Raw genomic sequence first — 16,074 nt, 5'->3', positions numbered from 1 at the left:
TTTCTCTTGACGGTTTGATAAACCTTTGTGTGGGTAGTTTAAGGATTGCGAATAGACAAAGGTGTTATGTAAAAATGAAATAGCACGACTGCAGCAGTGAGAACAGGTATCCTGTTTATAAAGTTCTAGAGAGGTTAAATTGAGCCTATTAGCAGAAGATTTATCATAAACCTACTTACAGTATAGTGTAGTGGTGCTCGTGCACTTTCCACTTATGTCTCTGCTATGCAGCTTCGCAGACCAGTTTTCAAGGACATGTATGATTTTCTGCAGATAAAAATGAGACGAAAGTGCTTTGCCTGGGAATCTAATGCTGAGACCAAAGCCCAGTCAAGCCAAGAGCCGCCCCCAATGCACTTTTCCCCTCGCTTTCATATGAATAAAACTGCCACTTACTTGAAAATGGGGCTCCAAAGCTGAAGAACAGAGGCATATTTGGAAACTGAAGAAGCCCCACAGCAAGGTACTTTCATTATATTTATAGCAAATTTGCTGCTGAGAAACGCCCTTTATGTGTCAGCAAGCAGGCAGACTGGCTAGAAAGCTTTGCTGGTGTACTTGGGGGGTATAGCTCAGTGGTAGAGCATTTGACTGCAGATCAAGAGGTCCTCGGTTCAAATCCGAGTGCCCCCTTGTGCAAGTTTGGGTTGAAGATTTAAAAATGTCTTTTGGTTTTAACCTGCTAATGATATCATGAAAATGCTAAATGACATGATACTTCTCTAGGCATGGTCGCACTTGCCATCCTTTGGCGATTTTTTAGAATTAACCATTAGGAGCCCATGGCAAATATTTTGGAAATCATGATTCTATCATGTCAATAAAGGAGAATTTTTTCATCTATGAAGTTCATTTGAAGATTAGAAAAGTGAAAAAGAGATTTGTCAATATGTCTCTTCGGGACATTTCAAGTGCTTGTAATAATGCAGTAAAGTTGAAGACACATGAAATGGAGTCTGTCATGAAAGCCAGCAGATCAGCTTAGTCCGGCAGATAGAAGGGTTAGGGTGTCTCCCTAGCCCAGGGTGTCTCCGTTGCCCAGATATCTCCGCTTTTGACAATATGCAAGTGAGCTCTTCGGATCAACCAGGGCATTCCGGTTGCTCCAAAGAGGTACATCTCCCACCGTAACGTGCTGCCCTTCGTCCCTCCCTCTTTCCCTCTGTATACCCAATTTCGACTGGCCCTGAGTTCTGTTGTACTCGCGCCTTTTCAAATTCTCGCTGGGAGACATATCTTGAATTTTTCTTTTTCATCACATACCAAAATTTATAGCACTTCCATTTCCCCATCCATGTAAATAGACGAGGGCTTTTTCTTTGGGTCAAGTACTATCGTTAAATGGTAGTATTTTGGGGTACACATTTCTCGCGATCTCTGTGTCCTAAGGTTGGGGGTATAGCTCAGTGGGAGAGCATTTGACTGCAGATCAAGAGGTCCTTGGTTCAAATCCGAGTGCCCCCTTGTTCGAGCTTCACTTGAAGCTTTTAAAAACCGTTGTGTCGATGGTTTAACGACTACGAATAGATGATGCTATTATGTAAAAATGAATTAACTCGACTGCAACAGTGGGAACACATTTGTCATATGTAAAATTCTAGAGAAGTTAAAGGGAGTCTGACAGCAGAAAGTTTGTTATTAACCTAATCCCAGTATAGTGTAGTAATTCTTGTGCACTTTCCAAATATGCCTCTGCTATGCAGCTGTGCAGGCCAAGGTTCAAGTCATTGTATCATTTCATTCACATGCAATTTGTTGTGGATTGGGGGTATAGCTCAGCGGTAGAGCATTTGACTGCAGATCAAGAGGTCCTCGGTTCAAATCCGAGTGCCCCCTTGTGCTAGTTTCTCTTGACGGTTTGATAAACCTTTGTGTGGGTAGTTTAAGGATTGCGAATAGACAAAGGTGTTATGTAAAAATGAATTAGCACGACTGCAGCAGTGAGAACAGGTATCCTGTTTATAAAGTGCTAGAGAGGTTAAATTGAGCCTATTAGCAGAAGATTTATCATAAACCTACTTACAGTATAGTGTAGTGGTGCTCGTGCACTTTCCACTTATGTCTCTGCTATGCAGCTTCGCAGACCAGTTTTCAAGGACATGTATGATTTTCTGCAGATAAAAATGAGACGAAAGTGCTTTGCCTGGGAATCTAATGCTGAGACCAAAGCCCAGTCAAGCCAAGAGCCGCCCCCAATGCACTTTTCCCCTCGCTTTCATATGAATAAAACTGCCACTTACTTGAAAATGGGGCTCCAAAGCTGAAGAACAGAGGCATATTTGGAAACTGAAGAAGCCCCACAGCAAGTTACTTTCATTATATTTATAGCAAATTTGCTGCTGAGAAACGCCCTTTATGTGTCAGCAAGCAGGCAGACTGGCTAGAAAGCTCTGCTGGTGTACTTGGGGGGTATAGCTCAGTGGTAGAGCATTTGACTGCAGATCAAGAGGTCCTCGGTTCACATCCGAGTGCCCCCTTGTGCAAGTTTGGGTTGAAGATTTAAAAATGTCTTTTGGTTTTAACCTGCTAATGATATCATGAAAATGCTAAATGACATGATACTTCTCTAGGCATGGTCGCACTTGCCATCCTTTGGCGATTTTTTAGAATTAACCGTTAGGAGCCCATGGCAAATATTTTGGAAATCATGATTCTATCATGTCAATAAAGGAGAATTTTTTCATCTATGAAGTTCATTTGAAGATTAGAAAAGTGAAAAAGAGATTTGTCAATATAAGTCTCTTCGGGACATTTCAAGTGCTTGTAATAATGCAGTAAAGTTGAAGACACATGAAATGGAGTCTGTCATGAAAGCCAGCAGATCAGCTTAGTCCGGCAGATAGAAGGGTTAGGGTGTCTCCCTAGCCCAGGGTGTCTCCGTTGCCCAGATATCTCCGCTTTTGACAATATGCAAGTGAGCTCTTCGGATCGACCAGGGCATTCCGGTTGCTCCAAAGAGGTACATCTCCCACCGTAACGTGCTGCCCTTCGTCCCTCCCTCTTTCCCTCTGTATACCCAATTTCGACTGGCCCTGAGTTCTGTTGTACTCGCGCCTTTTCAAATTCTCGCTGGGAGACATATCTTGAATTTTTCTTTTTCATCACATACCAAAATTTATAGCACTTCCATTTCCCCATCCATGTAAATAGACGAGGGCTTTTTCTTTGGGTCAAGTACTATCGTTAAATGGTAGTATTTTGGGGTACACATTTCTCGCGATCTCAGTGTCCTAAGGTTGGGGGTATAGCTCAGTGGGAGAGCATTTGACTGCAGATCAAGAGGTCCTTGGTTCAAATCCGAGTGCCCCCTTGTTCGAGCTTCACTTGAAGCTTTTAAAAACCGTTGTGTCGATGGTTTAACGACTACGAATAGATGATGCTATTATGTAAAAATGAATTAACTCGACTGCAACAGTGGGAACACATTTGTCATATGTAAAATTCTAGAGAAGTTAAAGGGAGTCTGACAGCAGAAAGTTTGTTATTAACCTAATCCCAGTATAGTGTAGTAATTCTTGTGCACTTTCCAAATATGCCTCTGCTATGCAGCTGTGCAGGCCAAGGTTCAAGTCATTGTATCATTTCATTCACATGCAATTTGCTGTGGATTGGGGGTATAGCTCAGCGGTAGAGCATTTGACTGCAGATCAAGAGGTCCTCGGTTCAAATCCGAGTGCCCCCTTGTGCTAGTTTCTCTTGTCGGTTTAATAAACCTTTGTGTGGGTAGTTTAAGGATTGCGAATAGACAAAGGTGTTATGTAAAAATGAATTAGCACGACTGCAGCAGTGAGAACAGGTATCCTGTTTATAAAGTGCTAGAGAGGTTAAATTGAGCCTATTAGCAGAAGATTTATCATAAACCTACTTACAGTATAGTGTAGTGGTGCTCGTGCACTTTCCACTTATGTCTCTGCTATGCAGCTTCGCAGACCAGTTTTCAAGGACATGTATGATTTTCTGCAGATAAAAATGAGACGAAAGTGCTTTGCCTGGGAATCTAATGCTGAGACCAAAGCCCAGTCAAGCCAAGAGCCGCCCCCAATGCACTTTTCCCCTCGCTTTCATATGAATAAAACTGCCACTTACTTGAAAATGGGGCTCCAAAGCTGAAGAACAGAGGCATATTTGGAAACTGAAGAAGCCCCACAGCAAGGTACTTTCATTATATTTATAGCAAATTTGCTGCTGAGAAACGCCCTTTATGTGTCAGCAAGCAGGCAGACTGGCTAGAAAGCTCTGCTGGTGTACTTGGGGGGTATAGCTCAGTGGTAGAGCATTTGACTGCAGATCAAGCGGTCCTCGGCTCAAATCCGAGTGCCCCCTTGTGCAAGTTTGGGTTGAAGATTTAAAAATGTCTTTTGGTTTTAACCTGCTAATGATATCATGAAAATGCTAAATGACATGATACTTCTCTAGGCATGGTCGCACTTGCCATCCTTTGGCGATTTTTTAGAATTAACCGTTAGGAGCCCATGGCAAATATTTTGGAAATCATGATTCTATCATGTCAATAAAGGAGAATTTTTTCATCTATGAAGTTCATTTGAAGGTTAGAAAAGTGAAAAAGAGATTTGTCAATATAAGTCTCTTCGGGACATTTCAAGTGCTTGTAATAATGCAGTAAAGTTGAAGACACATGAAATGGAGTCTGTCATGAAAGCCAGCAGATCAGCTTAGTCCGGCAGATAGAAGGGTTAGGGTGTCTCCCTAGCCCAGGGTGTCTCCGTTGCCCAGATATCTCCACTTTTGACAATATGCAAGTGAGCTCTTCGGATCGACCAGGGCATTCCGGTTGCTCCAAAGAGGTACATCTCCCACCGTAACGTGCTGCCCTTCGTCCCTCCCTCTTTCCCTCTGTATACCCAATTTCGACTGGCCCTGAGTTCTGTTGTACTCGCGCCTTTTCAAATTCTCGCTGGGAGACATATCTTGAATTTTTGTCTTTCATCACATACCAAAATTTATAGCACTTCCATTTCCCCATCCATGTAAATAGACGAGGGCTTTTTCTTTGGGTCAAGTACTATCGTTTAATGGTAGTATTTTGGGCTACACATTTCTCGCGATCTCAGTGTCCTAAGGTTGGGGGTATAGCTCAGTGGGAGAGCATTTGACTGCAGGTCAAGAGGTCCTTGGTTCAAATCCGAGTGCCCCCTTGTTCGAGCTTCACTTGAAGCTTTTAAAAACCGTTGTGTCGATGGTTTAACGACTACGAATAGATGATGCTATTATGTAAAAATGAATTAACTCGACTGCAACAGTGGGAACACATTTGTCATGTGTAAAATTCTAGAGAAGTTAAAGGGAGTCTGACAGCAGAAAGTTTGTTATTAACCTAATCCCAGTATAGTGTAGTAATTCTTGTGCACTTTCCAAATATGCCTCTGCTATGCAGCTGTGCAGGCCAAGGTTCAAGTCATTGTATCATTTCATTCACATGCAATTTGTTGTGGATTTGGGGTATAGCTCAGCGGTAGAGCATTAGACTGCAGATCAAGAGGTCCTCGGTTCAAATCCGAGTGCCCCCTTGTGCTAGTTTCTCTTGTCGGTTTGATAAACCTTTGTGTGGGTAGTTTAAGGATTGCGAATAGACAAAGGTGTTATGTAAAAATGAATTAGCATGACTGCAGCAGTGAGAACAGGTATCCTGTTTATAAAGTGCTAGAGAGGTTAAATTGAGCCTATTAGCAGAAGATTTATCATAAACCTACTTACAGTATAGTGTAGTGGTGCTCGTGCACTTTCCACTTATGTCTCTGCTATGCAGCTTCGCAGACCAGTTTTCAAGGACATGTATGATTTTCTGCAGATAAAAATGAGACGAAAGTGCTTTGCCTGGGAATCTAATGCTGAGACCAAAGCCCAGTCAAGCCAAGAGCCGCCCCAATGCACTTTTCCCCTCGCTTTCATATGAATAAAACTGCCACTTACTTGAAAATGGGGCTCCAAAGCTGAAGAACAGAGGCATATTTGGAAACTGAAGAAGCCCCACAGCAAGGTACTTTCATTATATTTATAGCAAATTTGCTGCTGAGAAACGCCCTTTATGTGTCAGCAAGCAGGCAGACTGGCTAGAAAGCTCTGCTGGTGTACTTGGGGGGTATAGCTCAGTGGTAGAGCATTTGACTGCAGATCAAGAGGTCCTCGGTTCAAATCCGAGTGCCCCCTTGTGCAAGTTTGGGTTGAAGATTTAAAAATGTCTTTTGGTTTTAACCTGCTAATGATATCATGAAAATGCTAAATGACATGATACTTCTCTAGGCATGGTCGCACTTGCCATCCTTTGGCGATTTTTTAGAATTAACCGTTAGGAGCCCATGGCAAATATTTTGGAAATCATGATTCTATCATGTCAATAAAGGAGAATTTTTTCATCTATGAAGTTCATTTGAAGATTAGAAAAGTGAAAAAGAGATTTGTCAATATAAGTCTCTTCGGGACATTTCAAGTGCTTGTAATAATGCAGTAAAGTTGAAGACACATGAAATGGAGTCTGTCATGAAAGCCAGCAGATCAGCTTAGTCCGGCAGATAGAAGGGTTAGGGTGTCTCCCTAGCCCAGGGTGTCTCCGTTGCCCAGATATCTCCGCTTTTGACAATATGCAAGTGAGCTCTTCGGATCGACCAGGGCATTCCGGTTGCTCCAAAGAGGTACATCTCCCACCGTAACGTGCTGCCCTTCGTCCCTCCCTCTTTCCCTCTGTATACCCAATTTCGACTGGCCCTTAGTTCTGTTGTACTCGCGCCTTTTCAAATTCTCGCTGGGAGACATATCTTGAATTTTTCTTTTTCATCACATACCAAAATTTATAGCACTTCCATTTCCCCATCCATGTAAATAGACGAGGGCTTTTTCTTTGGGTCAAGTACTATCGTTAAATGGTAGTATTTTGGGGTACACATTTCTCGCGATCTCTGTGTCCTAAGGTTGGGGGTATAGCTCAGTGGGAGAGCATTTGACTGCAGATCAAGAGGTCCTTGGTTCAGATCCGAGTGCCCCCTTGTTCGAGCTTCACTTGAAGCTTTTAAAAACCGTTGTGTCGATGGTTTAACGACTACGAATAGATGATGCTATTATGTAAAAATTAATTAACTCGACTGCAACAGTGGGAACACATTTGTCATATGTAAAATTCTAGAGAAGTTAAAGGGAGTCTGACAGCAGAAAGTTTGTTATTAACCTAATCCCAGTATAGTGTAGTAATTCTTGTGCACTTTCCAAATATGCCTCTGCTATGCAGCTGTGCAGGCCAAGGTTCAAGTCATTGTATCATTTCATTCACATGCAATTTGTTGTGGATTGGGGGTATAGCTCAGCGGTAGTGCATTTGACTGCAGATCAAGAGGTCCTCGGTTCAAATCCGAGTGCCCCCTTGTGCTAATTTCTCTTGACGGTTTGATAAACCTTTGTGTGGGTAGTTTAAGGATTGCGAATAGACAAAGGTGTTATGTAAAAATGAATTAGCACGACTGCAGCAGTGAGAACAGGTATCCTGTTTATAAAGTGCTAGAGAGGTTAAATTGAGCCTATTAGCAGAAGATTTATCATAAACCTACTTACAGTATAGTGTAGTGGTGCTCGTGCACTTTCCACTTATGTCTCTGCTATGCAGCTTCGCAGACCAGTTTTCAAGGACATGTATGATTTTCTGCAGATAAAAATGAGACGAAAGTGCTTTGCCTGGGAATCTAATGCTGAGACCAAAGCCCAGTCAAGCCAAGAGCCGCCCCCAATGCACTTTTCCCCTCGCTTTCATATGAATAAAACTGCCACTTACTTGAAAATGGGGCTCCAAAGCTGAAGAACAGAGGCATATTTGGAAACTGAAGAAGCCCCACAGCAAGGTACTTTCATTATATTTATAGCAAATTTGCTGCTGAGAAACGCCCTTTATGTGTCAGCAAGCAGGCAGACTGGCTATAAAGCTCTGCTGGTGTACTTGGGGGGTATAGCTCAGTGGTAGAGCATTTGACTGCAGATCAAGAGGTCCTCGGTTCAAATCCGAGTGCCCCCTTGTGCAAGTTTGGGTTGAAGATTTAAAAATGTCTTTTGGTTTTAACCTGCTAATGATATCATGAAAATGCTAAATGACATGATACTTCTCTAGGCATGGTCGCACTTGCCATCCTTTGGCGATTTTTTAGAATTAACCGTTAGGAGCCCATGGCAAATATTTTGGAAATCATGATTCTATCATGTCAATAAAGGAGAATTTTTTCATCTATGAAGTTCATTTGAAGATTAGAAAAGTGAAAAAGAGATTTGTCAATATAAGTCTCTTCGGGACATTTCAAGTGCTTGTAATAATGCAGTAAAGTTGAAGACACATGAAATGGAGTCTGTCATGAAAGCCAGCAGATCAGCTTAGTCCGGCAGATAGAAGGGTTAGGGTGTCTCCCTAGCCCAGGGTGTCTCCGTTGCCCAGATATCTCCGCTTTTGACAATATGCAAGTGAGCTCTTCGGATCGACCAGGGCATTCCGGTTGCTCCAAAGAGGTACATCTCCCACCGTAACGTGCTGCCCTTCGTCCCTCCCTCTTTCCCTCTGTATACCCAATTTCGACTGGCCCTGAGTTCTGTTGTACTCGCGCCTTTTCAAATTCTCGCTGGGAGACATATCTTGAATTTTTCTTTTTCATCACATACCAAAATTTATAGCACTTCCATTTCCCCATCCATGTAAATAGACGAGGGCTTTTTCTTTGGGTCAAGTACTATCGTTAAATGGTAGTATTTTGGGGTACACATTTCTCGCGATCTCTGTGTCCCAAGGTTGGGGGTATAGCTCAGTGGGAGAGCATTTGACTGCAGATCAAGAGGTCCTTGGTTCAAATCCGAGTGCCCCCTTGTTCGAGCTTCACTTGAAGCTTTTAAAAACCGTTGTGTCGATGGTTTAACGACTAGGAATAGATGATGCTATTATGTAAAAATGAATTAACTCGACTGCAACAGTGGGAACACATTTGTCATATGTAAAATTCTAGAGAAGTTAAAGGGAGTCTGACAGCAGAAAGTTTGTTATTAACCTAATCCCAGTATAGTGTAGTAATTCTTGTGCACTTTCCAAATATGCCTCTGCTATGCAGCTGTGCAGGCCAAGGTTCAAGTCATTGTATCATTTCATTCACATGCAATTTGCTGTGGATTGGGGGTATAGCTCAGCGGTAGAGCATTTGACTGCAGATCAAGAGGTCCTCGGTTCAAATCCGAGTGCCCCCTTGTGCTAGTTTCTCTTGTCGGTTTGATAAACCTTTGTGTGGGTAGTTTAAGGATTGCGAATAGACAAAGGTGTTATGTAAAAATGAATTAGCACGACTGCAGCAGTGAGAACAGGTATCCTGTTTATAAAGTGCTAGAGAGGTTAAATTGAGCCTATTAGCAGAAGATTTATCATAAACCTACTTACAGTATAGTGTAGTGGTGCTCGTGCACTTTCCACTTATGTCTCTGCTATGCAGCTTCGCAGACCAGTTTTCAAGGACATGTATGATTTTCTGCAGATAAAAATGAGACGAAAGTGCTTTGCCTGGGAATCTAATGCTGAGACCAAAGCCCAGTCAAGCCAAGAGCCGCCCCCAATGCACTTTTCCCCTCGCTTTCATATGAATAAAACTGCCACTTACTTGAAAATGGGGCTCCAAAGCTGAAGAACAGAGGCATATTTGGAAACTGAAGAAGCCCCACAGCAAGGTACTTTCATTATATTTATAGCAAATTTGCTGCTGAGAAACGCCCTTTATGTGTCAGCAAGCAGGCAGACTGGCTATAAAGCTCTGCTGGTGTACTTGGGGGGTATAGCTCAGTGGTAGAGCATTTGACTGCAGATCAAGCGGTCCTCAGCTCAAATCCGAGTGCCCCCTTGTGCAAGTTTGGGTTGAAGATTTAAAAATGTCTTTTGGTTTTAACCTGCTAATGATATCATGAAAATGCTAAATGACATGATACTTCTCTAGGCATGGTCGCACTTGCCATCCTTTGGCGATTTTTTAGAATTAACCGTTAGGAGCCCATGGCAAATATTTTGGAAATCATGATTCTATCATGTCAATAAAGGAGAATTTTTTCATCTATGAAGTTCATTTGAAGATTAGAAAAGTGAAAAAGAGATTTGTCAATATAAGTCTCTTCGGGACATTTCAAGTGCTTGTAATAATGCAGTAAAGTTGAAGACACATGAAATGGAGTCTGTCATGAAAGCCAGCAGATCAGCTTAGTCCGGCAGATAGAAGGGTTAGGGTGTCTCCCTAGCCCAGGGTGTCTCCGTTGCCCAGATATCTCCGCTTTTGACAATATGCAAGTGAGCTCTTCGGATCGACCAGGGCATTCCGGTTGCTCCAAAGAGGTACATCTCCCACCGTAACGTGCTGCCCTTCGTCCCTCCCTCTTTCCCTCTGTATACCCAATTTCGACTGGCCCTGAGTTCTGTTGTACTCGCGCCTTTTCAAATTCTCGCTGGGAGACATATCTTGAATTTTTCTCTTTCATCACATACCAAAATTTATAGCACTTCCATTTCCCCATCCATGTAAATAGACGAGGGCTTTTTCTTTGGGTCAAGTACTATCGTTTAATGGTAGTATTTTGGGCTACACATTTCTCGCGATCTCAGTGTCCTAAGGTTGGGGGTATAGCTCAGTGGGAGAGCATTTGACTGCAGATCAAGAGGTCCTTGGTTCAAATCCGAGTGCCCCCTTGTTCGAGCTTCACTTGAAGCTTTTAAAAACCGTTGTGTCGATGGTTTAACGACTACGAATAGATGATGCTATTATGTAAAAATGAATTAACTCGACTGCAACAGTGGGAACACATTTGTCATATGTAAAATTCTAGAGAAGATAAAGGGAGTCTGACAGCAGAAAGTTTGTTATTAACCTAATCCCAGTATAGTGTAGTAATTCTTGTGCACTTTCCAAATATGCCTCTGCTATGCAGCTGTGCAGGCCAAGGTTCAAGTCATTGTATCATTTCATTCACATGCAATTTGTTGTGGTTTGGGGGTATAGCTCAGCGGTAGAGCCTTTGACTGCAGATCAAGAGGTCCTCGGTTCAAATCCGAGTGCCCCCTTGTGCTAATTTCTGTTGACGGTTTGATAAACCTTTGTGTGGGTAGTTTAAGGATTGCGAATAGACAAAGGTGTTATGTAAAAATGAATTAGCACGACTGCAGCAGTGAGAACAGGTATCCTGTTTATAAAGTGCTAGAGAGGTTAAATTGAGCCTATTAGCAGAAGATTTATCATAAACCTACTTACAGTATAGTGTAGTGGTGCTCGTGCACTTTCCACTTATGTCTCTGCTATGCAGCTTCGCAGACCAGTTTTCAAGGACATGTATGATTTTCTGCAGATAAAAATGAGACGAAAGTGCTTTGCCTGGAAATCTAATGCTGAGACCAAAGCCCAGTCAAGCCAAGAGCCGCCCCCAATGCACTTTTCCCCTCGCTTTCATATGAATAAAACTGCCACTTACTTGAAAATGGGGCTCCAAAGCTGAAGAACAGAGGCATATTTGGAAACTGAAGAAGCCCCACAGCAAGGTACTTTCATTATATTTATAGCAAATTTGCTGCTGAGAAACGCCCTTTATGTGTCAGCAAGCAGGCAGACTGGCTAGAAAGCTCTGCTGGTGTACTTGGGGGGTATAGCTCAGTGGTAGAGCATTTGACTGCAGATCAAGAGGTCCTCGGTTCAAATCCGAGTGCCCCCTTGTGCAAGTTTGGGTTGAAGATTTAAAAATGTCTTTTGGTTTTAACCTGCTAATGATATCATGAAAATGCTAAATGACATGATACTTCTCTAGGCATGGTCGCACTTGCCATCCTTTGGCGATTTTTTAGAATTAACCGTTAGGAGCCCATGGCAAATATTTTGGAAATCATGATTCTATCATGTCAATAAAGGAGAATTTTTTCATCTATGAAGTTCATTTGAAGATTAGAAAAGTGAAAAAGAGATTTGTCAATATAAGTCTCTTCGGGACATTTCAAGTGCTTGTAATAATGCAGTAAAGTTGAAGACACATGAAATGGAGTCTGTCATGAAAGCCAGCAGATCAGCTTAGTCCGGCAGATAGAAGGGTTAGGGTGTCTCCCTAGCCCAGGGTGTCTCCGTTGCAAAGATATCTCCGCTTTTGACAATATGCAAGTGAGCACTTCGGATCGACCAGGGCATTCCGGTTGCTCCAAAGAGGTACATCTCCCACCGTAACGTGCTGCCCTTCGTCCCTCCCTCTTTCCCTCTGTATACCCAATTTCGACTGGCCCTGAGATCTGTTGTACTCGCGCCTTTTCAAATACTCGCTGGGAGACATTTCTTGAATTTTTCTCTTTCATCACATACCAAAATTTATAGCACTTCCATTTCCCCATCCATGTAAATAGACGAGGGCTTTTTCTTTGGGTCAAGTACTATCGTTTAATGGTAGTATTTTGGGCTACACATTTCTCGCGATCTCAGTGTCCTAAGGTTGGGGGTATACCTCAGTGGGAGAGCATTTGACTGCAGATCAAGAGGTCCTGGGTTCAAATCCGAGTGCCCCCTTGTTCGAGCTTCACTTGAAGCTTTTAAAAACCGTTGTGTCGATGGTTTAACGACTACGAATAGATGATGCTATTATGTAAAAATGAATTAACTCGACTGCAACAGTGGGAACACATTTGTCATGTGTAAAATTCTAGAGAAGTTAAAGGGAGTCTGACAGCAGAAAGTTTGTTATTAACCTAATCCCAGTATAGTGTAGTAATTCTTGTGCACTTTCCAAATATGCCTCTGCTATGCAGCTGTGCAGGCCAAGGTTCAAGTCATTGTATCATTTCATTCACATGCAATTTGTTGTGGTTTGGGGGTATAGCTCAGCGGTAGAGCCTTTGACTGCAGATCAAGAGGTCCTCGGTTCAAATCCGAGTGCCCCCTTGTGCTAATTTCTGTTGACGGTTTGATAAACCTTTGTGTGGGTAGTTTAAGGATTGCGAATAGACAAAGGTGTTATGTAAAAATGAATTAGCACGACTGCAGCAGTGAGAACAGGTATCCTGTTTATTAAGTGCTAGAGAGGTTAAATTGAGCCTATTAGCAGAAGATTTATCATAAACCTAGTTACAGTATAGTGTAGTGGTGCTCGTGCACTTTCCACTTATGTCTCTGCTATGCAGCTTCGCAAACCAGTTTTCAAGGACATGTATGATTTTCTGCAGATAAAAATGAGACGAAAGTGCTTTGCCTGGAAATCTAATGCTGAGACCAAAGCCCAGTCAAGCCAAGAGCCGCCCCCAATGCACTTTTCCCCTCGCTTTCATATGAATAAAACTGCCACTTACTTGAAAATGGGGCTCCAAAGCTGAAGAACAGAGGCATATTTGGAAACTGAAGAAGCCCCACAGCAAGGTACTTTCATTATATTTATAGCAAATTTGCTGCTGAGAAACGCCCTTTATGTGTCAGCAAGCAGGCAGACTGGCTAGAAAGCTCTGCTGGTGTACTTGGGGGGTATAGCTCAGTGGTAGAGCATTTGACTGCAGATCAAGAGGTCCTCGGTTCAAATCCGAGTGCCCCCTTGTGCAAGTTTGGGTTGAAGATTTAAAAATGTCTTTTGGTTTTAACCTGCTAATGATATCATGAAAATGCTAAATGACATGATACTTCTCTAGGCATGGTCGCACTTGCCATCCTTTGGCGATTTTTTAGAATTAACCGTTAGGAGCCCATGGCAAATATTTTGGAAATCATGATTCTATCATGTCAATAAAGGAGAATTTTTTCATCTATGAAGTTCATTTGAAGATTAGAAAAGTGAAAAAGAGATTTGTCAATATAAGTCTCTTCGGGACATTTCAAGTGCTTGTAATAATGCAGTAAAGTTGAAGACACATGAAATGGAGTCTGTCATGAAAGCCAGCAGATCAGCTTAGTCCGGCAGATAGAAGGGTTAGGGTGTCTCCCTAGCCCAGGGTGTCTCCGTTGCAAAGATATCTCCGCTTTTGACAATATGCAAGTGAGCACTTCGGATCGACCAGGGCATTCCGGTTGCTCCAAAGAGGTACATCTCCCACCGTAACGTGCTGCCCTTCGTCCCTCCCTCTTTCCCTCTGTATACCCAATTTCGACTGGCCCTGAGATCTGTTGTACTCGCGCCTTTTCAAATACTCGCTGGGAGACATTTCTTGAATTTTTCTCTTTCATCACATACCAAAATTTATAGCACTTCCATTTCCCCATCCATGTAAATAGACGAGGGCTTTTTCTTTGGGTCAAGTACTATCGTTTAATGGTAGTATTTTGGGCTACACATTTCTCGCGATCTCAGTGTCCTAAGGTTGGGGGTATACCTCAGTGGGAGAGCATTTGACTGCAGATCAAGAGGTCCTGGGTTCAAATCCGAGTGCCCCCTTGTTCGAGCTTCACTTGAAGCTTTTAAAAACCGTTGTGTCGATGGTTTAACGACTACGAATAGATGATGCTATTATGTAAAAATGAATTAACTCGACTGCAACAGTGGGAACACATTTGTCATGTGTAAAATTCTAGAGAAGTTAAAGGGAGTCTGACAGCAGAAAGTTTGTTATTAACCTAATCCCAGTATAGTGTAGTAATTCTTGTGCACTTTCCAAATATGCCTCTGCTATGCAGCTGTGCAGGCCAAGGTTCAAGTCATTGTATCATTTCATTCACATGCAATTTGTTGTGGAGTGGGGGTATAGCTCAGCGGTAGAGCATTTGACTGCAGATCAAGAGGTCCTCGGTTCAAATCCGAGTGCCCCCTTGTGCTAGTTTCTCTTGTCGGTTTGATAAACCTTTGTGTGGGTAGTTTAAGGATTGCGAATAGACAAAGGTGTTATGTAAAAATGAATTAGCACGACTGCAGCAGTGAGAACAGGTATCCTGTTTATAAAGTGCTAGAGAGGTTAAATTGAGCCTATTAGCAGAAGATTTATCATAAACCTACTTACAGTATAGTGTAGTGGTGCTCGTGCACTTTCCACTTATGTCTCTGCTATGCAGCTTCGCAGACCAGTTTTCAAGGACATGTATGATTTTCTGCAGATAAAAATGAGACGAAAGTGCTTTGCCTGGGAATCTAATGCTGAGACCAAAGCCCAGTCAAGCCAAGAGCCGCCCCCAATGCACTTTTCCCCTCGCTTTCATATGAATAAAACTGCCACTTACTTGAAAATGGGGCTCCAAAGCTGAAGAACAGAGGCATATTTGGAAACTGAAGAAGCCCCACAGCAAGGTACTTTCATTATATTTATAGCAAATTTGCTGCTGAGAAACGCCCTTTATGTGTCAGCAAGCAGGCAGACTGGCTAGAAAGCTCTGCTGGTGTACTTGGGGGGTATAGCTCAGTGGTAGAGCATTTGACTGCAGATCAAGAGATCTTCGGCTCAAATCCGAGTGCCCCCTTGTGCAAGTTTGGGTTGAAGATTTAAAAATGTCTTTTGGTTTTAACCTGCTAATGATATCATGAAAATGCTAAATGACATGATACTTCTCTAGGCATGGTCGCACTTGCCATCCTTTGGCGATTTTTTAGAATTAACCGTTAGGAGCCCATGGCAAATATTTTGGAAATCATGATTCTATCATGTCAATAAAGGAGAATTTTTTCATCTATGAAGTTCATTTGAAGATTAGAAAAGTGAAAAAGAGATTTGTCAATATAAGTCTCTTCGGGACATTTCAAGTGCTTGTAATAATGCAGTAAAGTTGAAGACACATGAAATGGAGTCTGTCATGAAAGCCAGCAGATCAGCTTAGTCCGGCAGATAGAAGGGTTAGGGTGTCTCCCTAGCCCAGGGTGTCTCCGTTGCAAAGATATCTCCGCTTTTGACAATATGCAAGTGAGCACTTCGGATCGACCAGGGCATTCCGGTTGCTCCAAAGAGGTACATCTCCCACCGTAACGTGCTGCCCTTCGTCCCTCCCTCTTTCCCTCTGTATACCCAATTTCGACTGGCCCTGAGATCTGTTGTACTCGCGCCTTTTCAAATACTCGCTGGGAGACATTTCTTGAATTTTTCTCTTTCATCACATACCAAAATTTATAGCACTTCCATTTCCCCATCCATGTAAATAGACG

The 16,074-nt window shown here is 42.5% G+C and overlaps 23 non-coding genes across 23 annotated transcripts; all 23 read left to right on the top strand.

The window, feature by feature from the left end:
• The first annotated feature begins 561 nt into the window (after nucleotides 1-561).
• Nucleotides 562-633, top strand: TRNAC-GCA (transfer RNA cysteine (anticodon GCA)). The gene has a single exon. It is a non-coding gene; the product is annotated as a tRNA-Cys (tRNA).
• A 759-nt stretch (nucleotides 634-1,392) lies between these two features.
• Nucleotides 1,393-1,464, top strand: TRNAC-GCA (transfer RNA cysteine (anticodon GCA)). The gene has a single exon. It is a non-coding gene; the product is annotated as a tRNA-Cys (tRNA).
• A 300-nt stretch (nucleotides 1,465-1,764) lies between these two features.
• Nucleotides 1,765-1,836, top strand: TRNAC-GCA (transfer RNA cysteine (anticodon GCA)). Its single transcript has one exon. It is a non-coding gene; the product is annotated as a tRNA-Cys (tRNA).
• A 569-nt stretch (nucleotides 1,837-2,405) lies between these two features.
• Nucleotides 2,406-2,477, top strand: TRNAC-GCA (transfer RNA cysteine (anticodon GCA)). Its single transcript has one exon. It is a non-coding gene; the product is annotated as a tRNA-Cys (tRNA).
• A 761-nt stretch (nucleotides 2,478-3,238) lies between these two features.
• TRNAC-GCA (transfer RNA cysteine (anticodon GCA)) lies at nucleotides 3,239-3,310 on the top strand. Its single transcript has one exon. It is a non-coding gene; the product is annotated as a tRNA-Cys (tRNA).
• A 300-nt stretch (nucleotides 3,311-3,610) lies between these two features.
• TRNAC-GCA (transfer RNA cysteine (anticodon GCA)) lies at nucleotides 3,611-3,682 on the top strand. The gene has a single exon. It is a non-coding gene; the product is annotated as a tRNA-Cys (tRNA).
• Nucleotides 3,683-4,251: 569 nt separating this feature from the next.
• Nucleotides 4,252-4,323, top strand: TRNAC-GCA (transfer RNA cysteine (anticodon GCA)). The gene has a single exon. It is a non-coding gene; the product is annotated as a tRNA-Cys (tRNA).
• Nucleotides 4,324-5,084: 761 nt separating this feature from the next.
• On the top strand, nucleotides 5,085-5,156 carry TRNAC-GCA (transfer RNA cysteine (anticodon GCA)). Its single transcript has one exon. It is a non-coding gene; the product is annotated as a tRNA-Cys (tRNA).
• A 300-nt stretch (nucleotides 5,157-5,456) lies between these two features.
• On the top strand, nucleotides 5,457-5,528 carry TRNAC-GCA (transfer RNA cysteine (anticodon GCA)). Its single transcript has one exon. It is a non-coding gene; the product is annotated as a tRNA-Cys (tRNA).
• A 568-nt stretch (nucleotides 5,529-6,096) lies between these two features.
• On the top strand, nucleotides 6,097-6,168 carry TRNAC-GCA (transfer RNA cysteine (anticodon GCA)). Its single transcript has one exon. It is a non-coding gene; the product is annotated as a tRNA-Cys (tRNA).
• Nucleotides 6,169-6,929: 761 nt separating this feature from the next.
• Nucleotides 6,930-7,001, top strand: TRNAC-GCA (transfer RNA cysteine (anticodon GCA)). The gene has a single exon. It is a non-coding gene; the product is annotated as a tRNA-Cys (tRNA).
• Nucleotides 7,002-7,301: 300 nt separating this feature from the next.
• On the top strand, nucleotides 7,302-7,373 carry TRNAC-GCA (transfer RNA cysteine (anticodon GCA)). Its single transcript has one exon. It is a non-coding gene; the product is annotated as a tRNA-Cys (tRNA).
• A 569-nt stretch (nucleotides 7,374-7,942) lies between these two features.
• Nucleotides 7,943-8,014, top strand: TRNAC-GCA (transfer RNA cysteine (anticodon GCA)). The gene has a single exon. It is a non-coding gene; the product is annotated as a tRNA-Cys (tRNA).
• A 761-nt stretch (nucleotides 8,015-8,775) lies between these two features.
• Nucleotides 8,776-8,847, top strand: TRNAC-GCA (transfer RNA cysteine (anticodon GCA)). Its single transcript has one exon. It is a non-coding gene; the product is annotated as a tRNA-Cys (tRNA).
• Nucleotides 8,848-9,147: 300 nt separating this feature from the next.
• Nucleotides 9,148-9,219, top strand: TRNAC-GCA (transfer RNA cysteine (anticodon GCA)). The gene has a single exon. It is a non-coding gene; the product is annotated as a tRNA-Cys (tRNA).
• Nucleotides 9,220-9,788: 569 nt separating this feature from the next.
• TRNAC-GCA (transfer RNA cysteine (anticodon GCA)) lies at nucleotides 9,789-9,860 on the top strand. Its single transcript has one exon. It is a non-coding gene; the product is annotated as a tRNA-Cys (tRNA).
• A 761-nt stretch (nucleotides 9,861-10,621) lies between these two features.
• TRNAC-GCA (transfer RNA cysteine (anticodon GCA)) lies at nucleotides 10,622-10,693 on the top strand. Its single transcript has one exon. It is a non-coding gene; the product is annotated as a tRNA-Cys (tRNA).
• Nucleotides 10,694-10,993: 300 nt separating this feature from the next.
• On the top strand, nucleotides 10,994-11,065 carry TRNAC-GCA (transfer RNA cysteine (anticodon GCA)). Its single transcript has one exon. It is a non-coding gene; the product is annotated as a tRNA-Cys (tRNA).
• A 569-nt stretch (nucleotides 11,066-11,634) lies between these two features.
• TRNAC-GCA (transfer RNA cysteine (anticodon GCA)) lies at nucleotides 11,635-11,706 on the top strand. The gene has a single exon. It is a non-coding gene; the product is annotated as a tRNA-Cys (tRNA).
• A 1,133-nt stretch (nucleotides 11,707-12,839) lies between these two features.
• TRNAC-GCA (transfer RNA cysteine (anticodon GCA)) lies at nucleotides 12,840-12,911 on the top strand. The gene has a single exon. It is a non-coding gene; the product is annotated as a tRNA-Cys (tRNA).
• A 569-nt stretch (nucleotides 12,912-13,480) lies between these two features.
• TRNAC-GCA (transfer RNA cysteine (anticodon GCA)) lies at nucleotides 13,481-13,552 on the top strand. Its single transcript has one exon. It is a non-coding gene; the product is annotated as a tRNA-Cys (tRNA).
• A 1,133-nt stretch (nucleotides 13,553-14,685) lies between these two features.
• On the top strand, nucleotides 14,686-14,757 carry TRNAC-GCA (transfer RNA cysteine (anticodon GCA)). The gene has a single exon. It is a non-coding gene; the product is annotated as a tRNA-Cys (tRNA).
• Nucleotides 14,758-15,326: 569 nt separating this feature from the next.
• TRNAC-GCA (transfer RNA cysteine (anticodon GCA)) lies at nucleotides 15,327-15,398 on the top strand. Its single transcript has one exon. It is a non-coding gene; the product is annotated as a tRNA-Cys (tRNA).
• The last annotated feature ends 676 nt before the right edge of the window (nucleotides 15,399-16,074 follow it).

Source organism: Leptodactylus fuscus, chromosome 1, assembly GCF_031893055.1.
Source record: "Leptodactylus fuscus isolate aLepFus1 chromosome 1, aLepFus1.hap2, whole genome shotgun sequence".
Classification (NCBI taxonomy): Eukaryota; Metazoa; Chordata; class Amphibia; order Anura; family Leptodactylidae; genus Leptodactylus; species Leptodactylus fuscus.
Note: the sequence above shows the minus strand (reverse complement) of the source record. Positions and strands in the feature narration are given on the sequence as shown.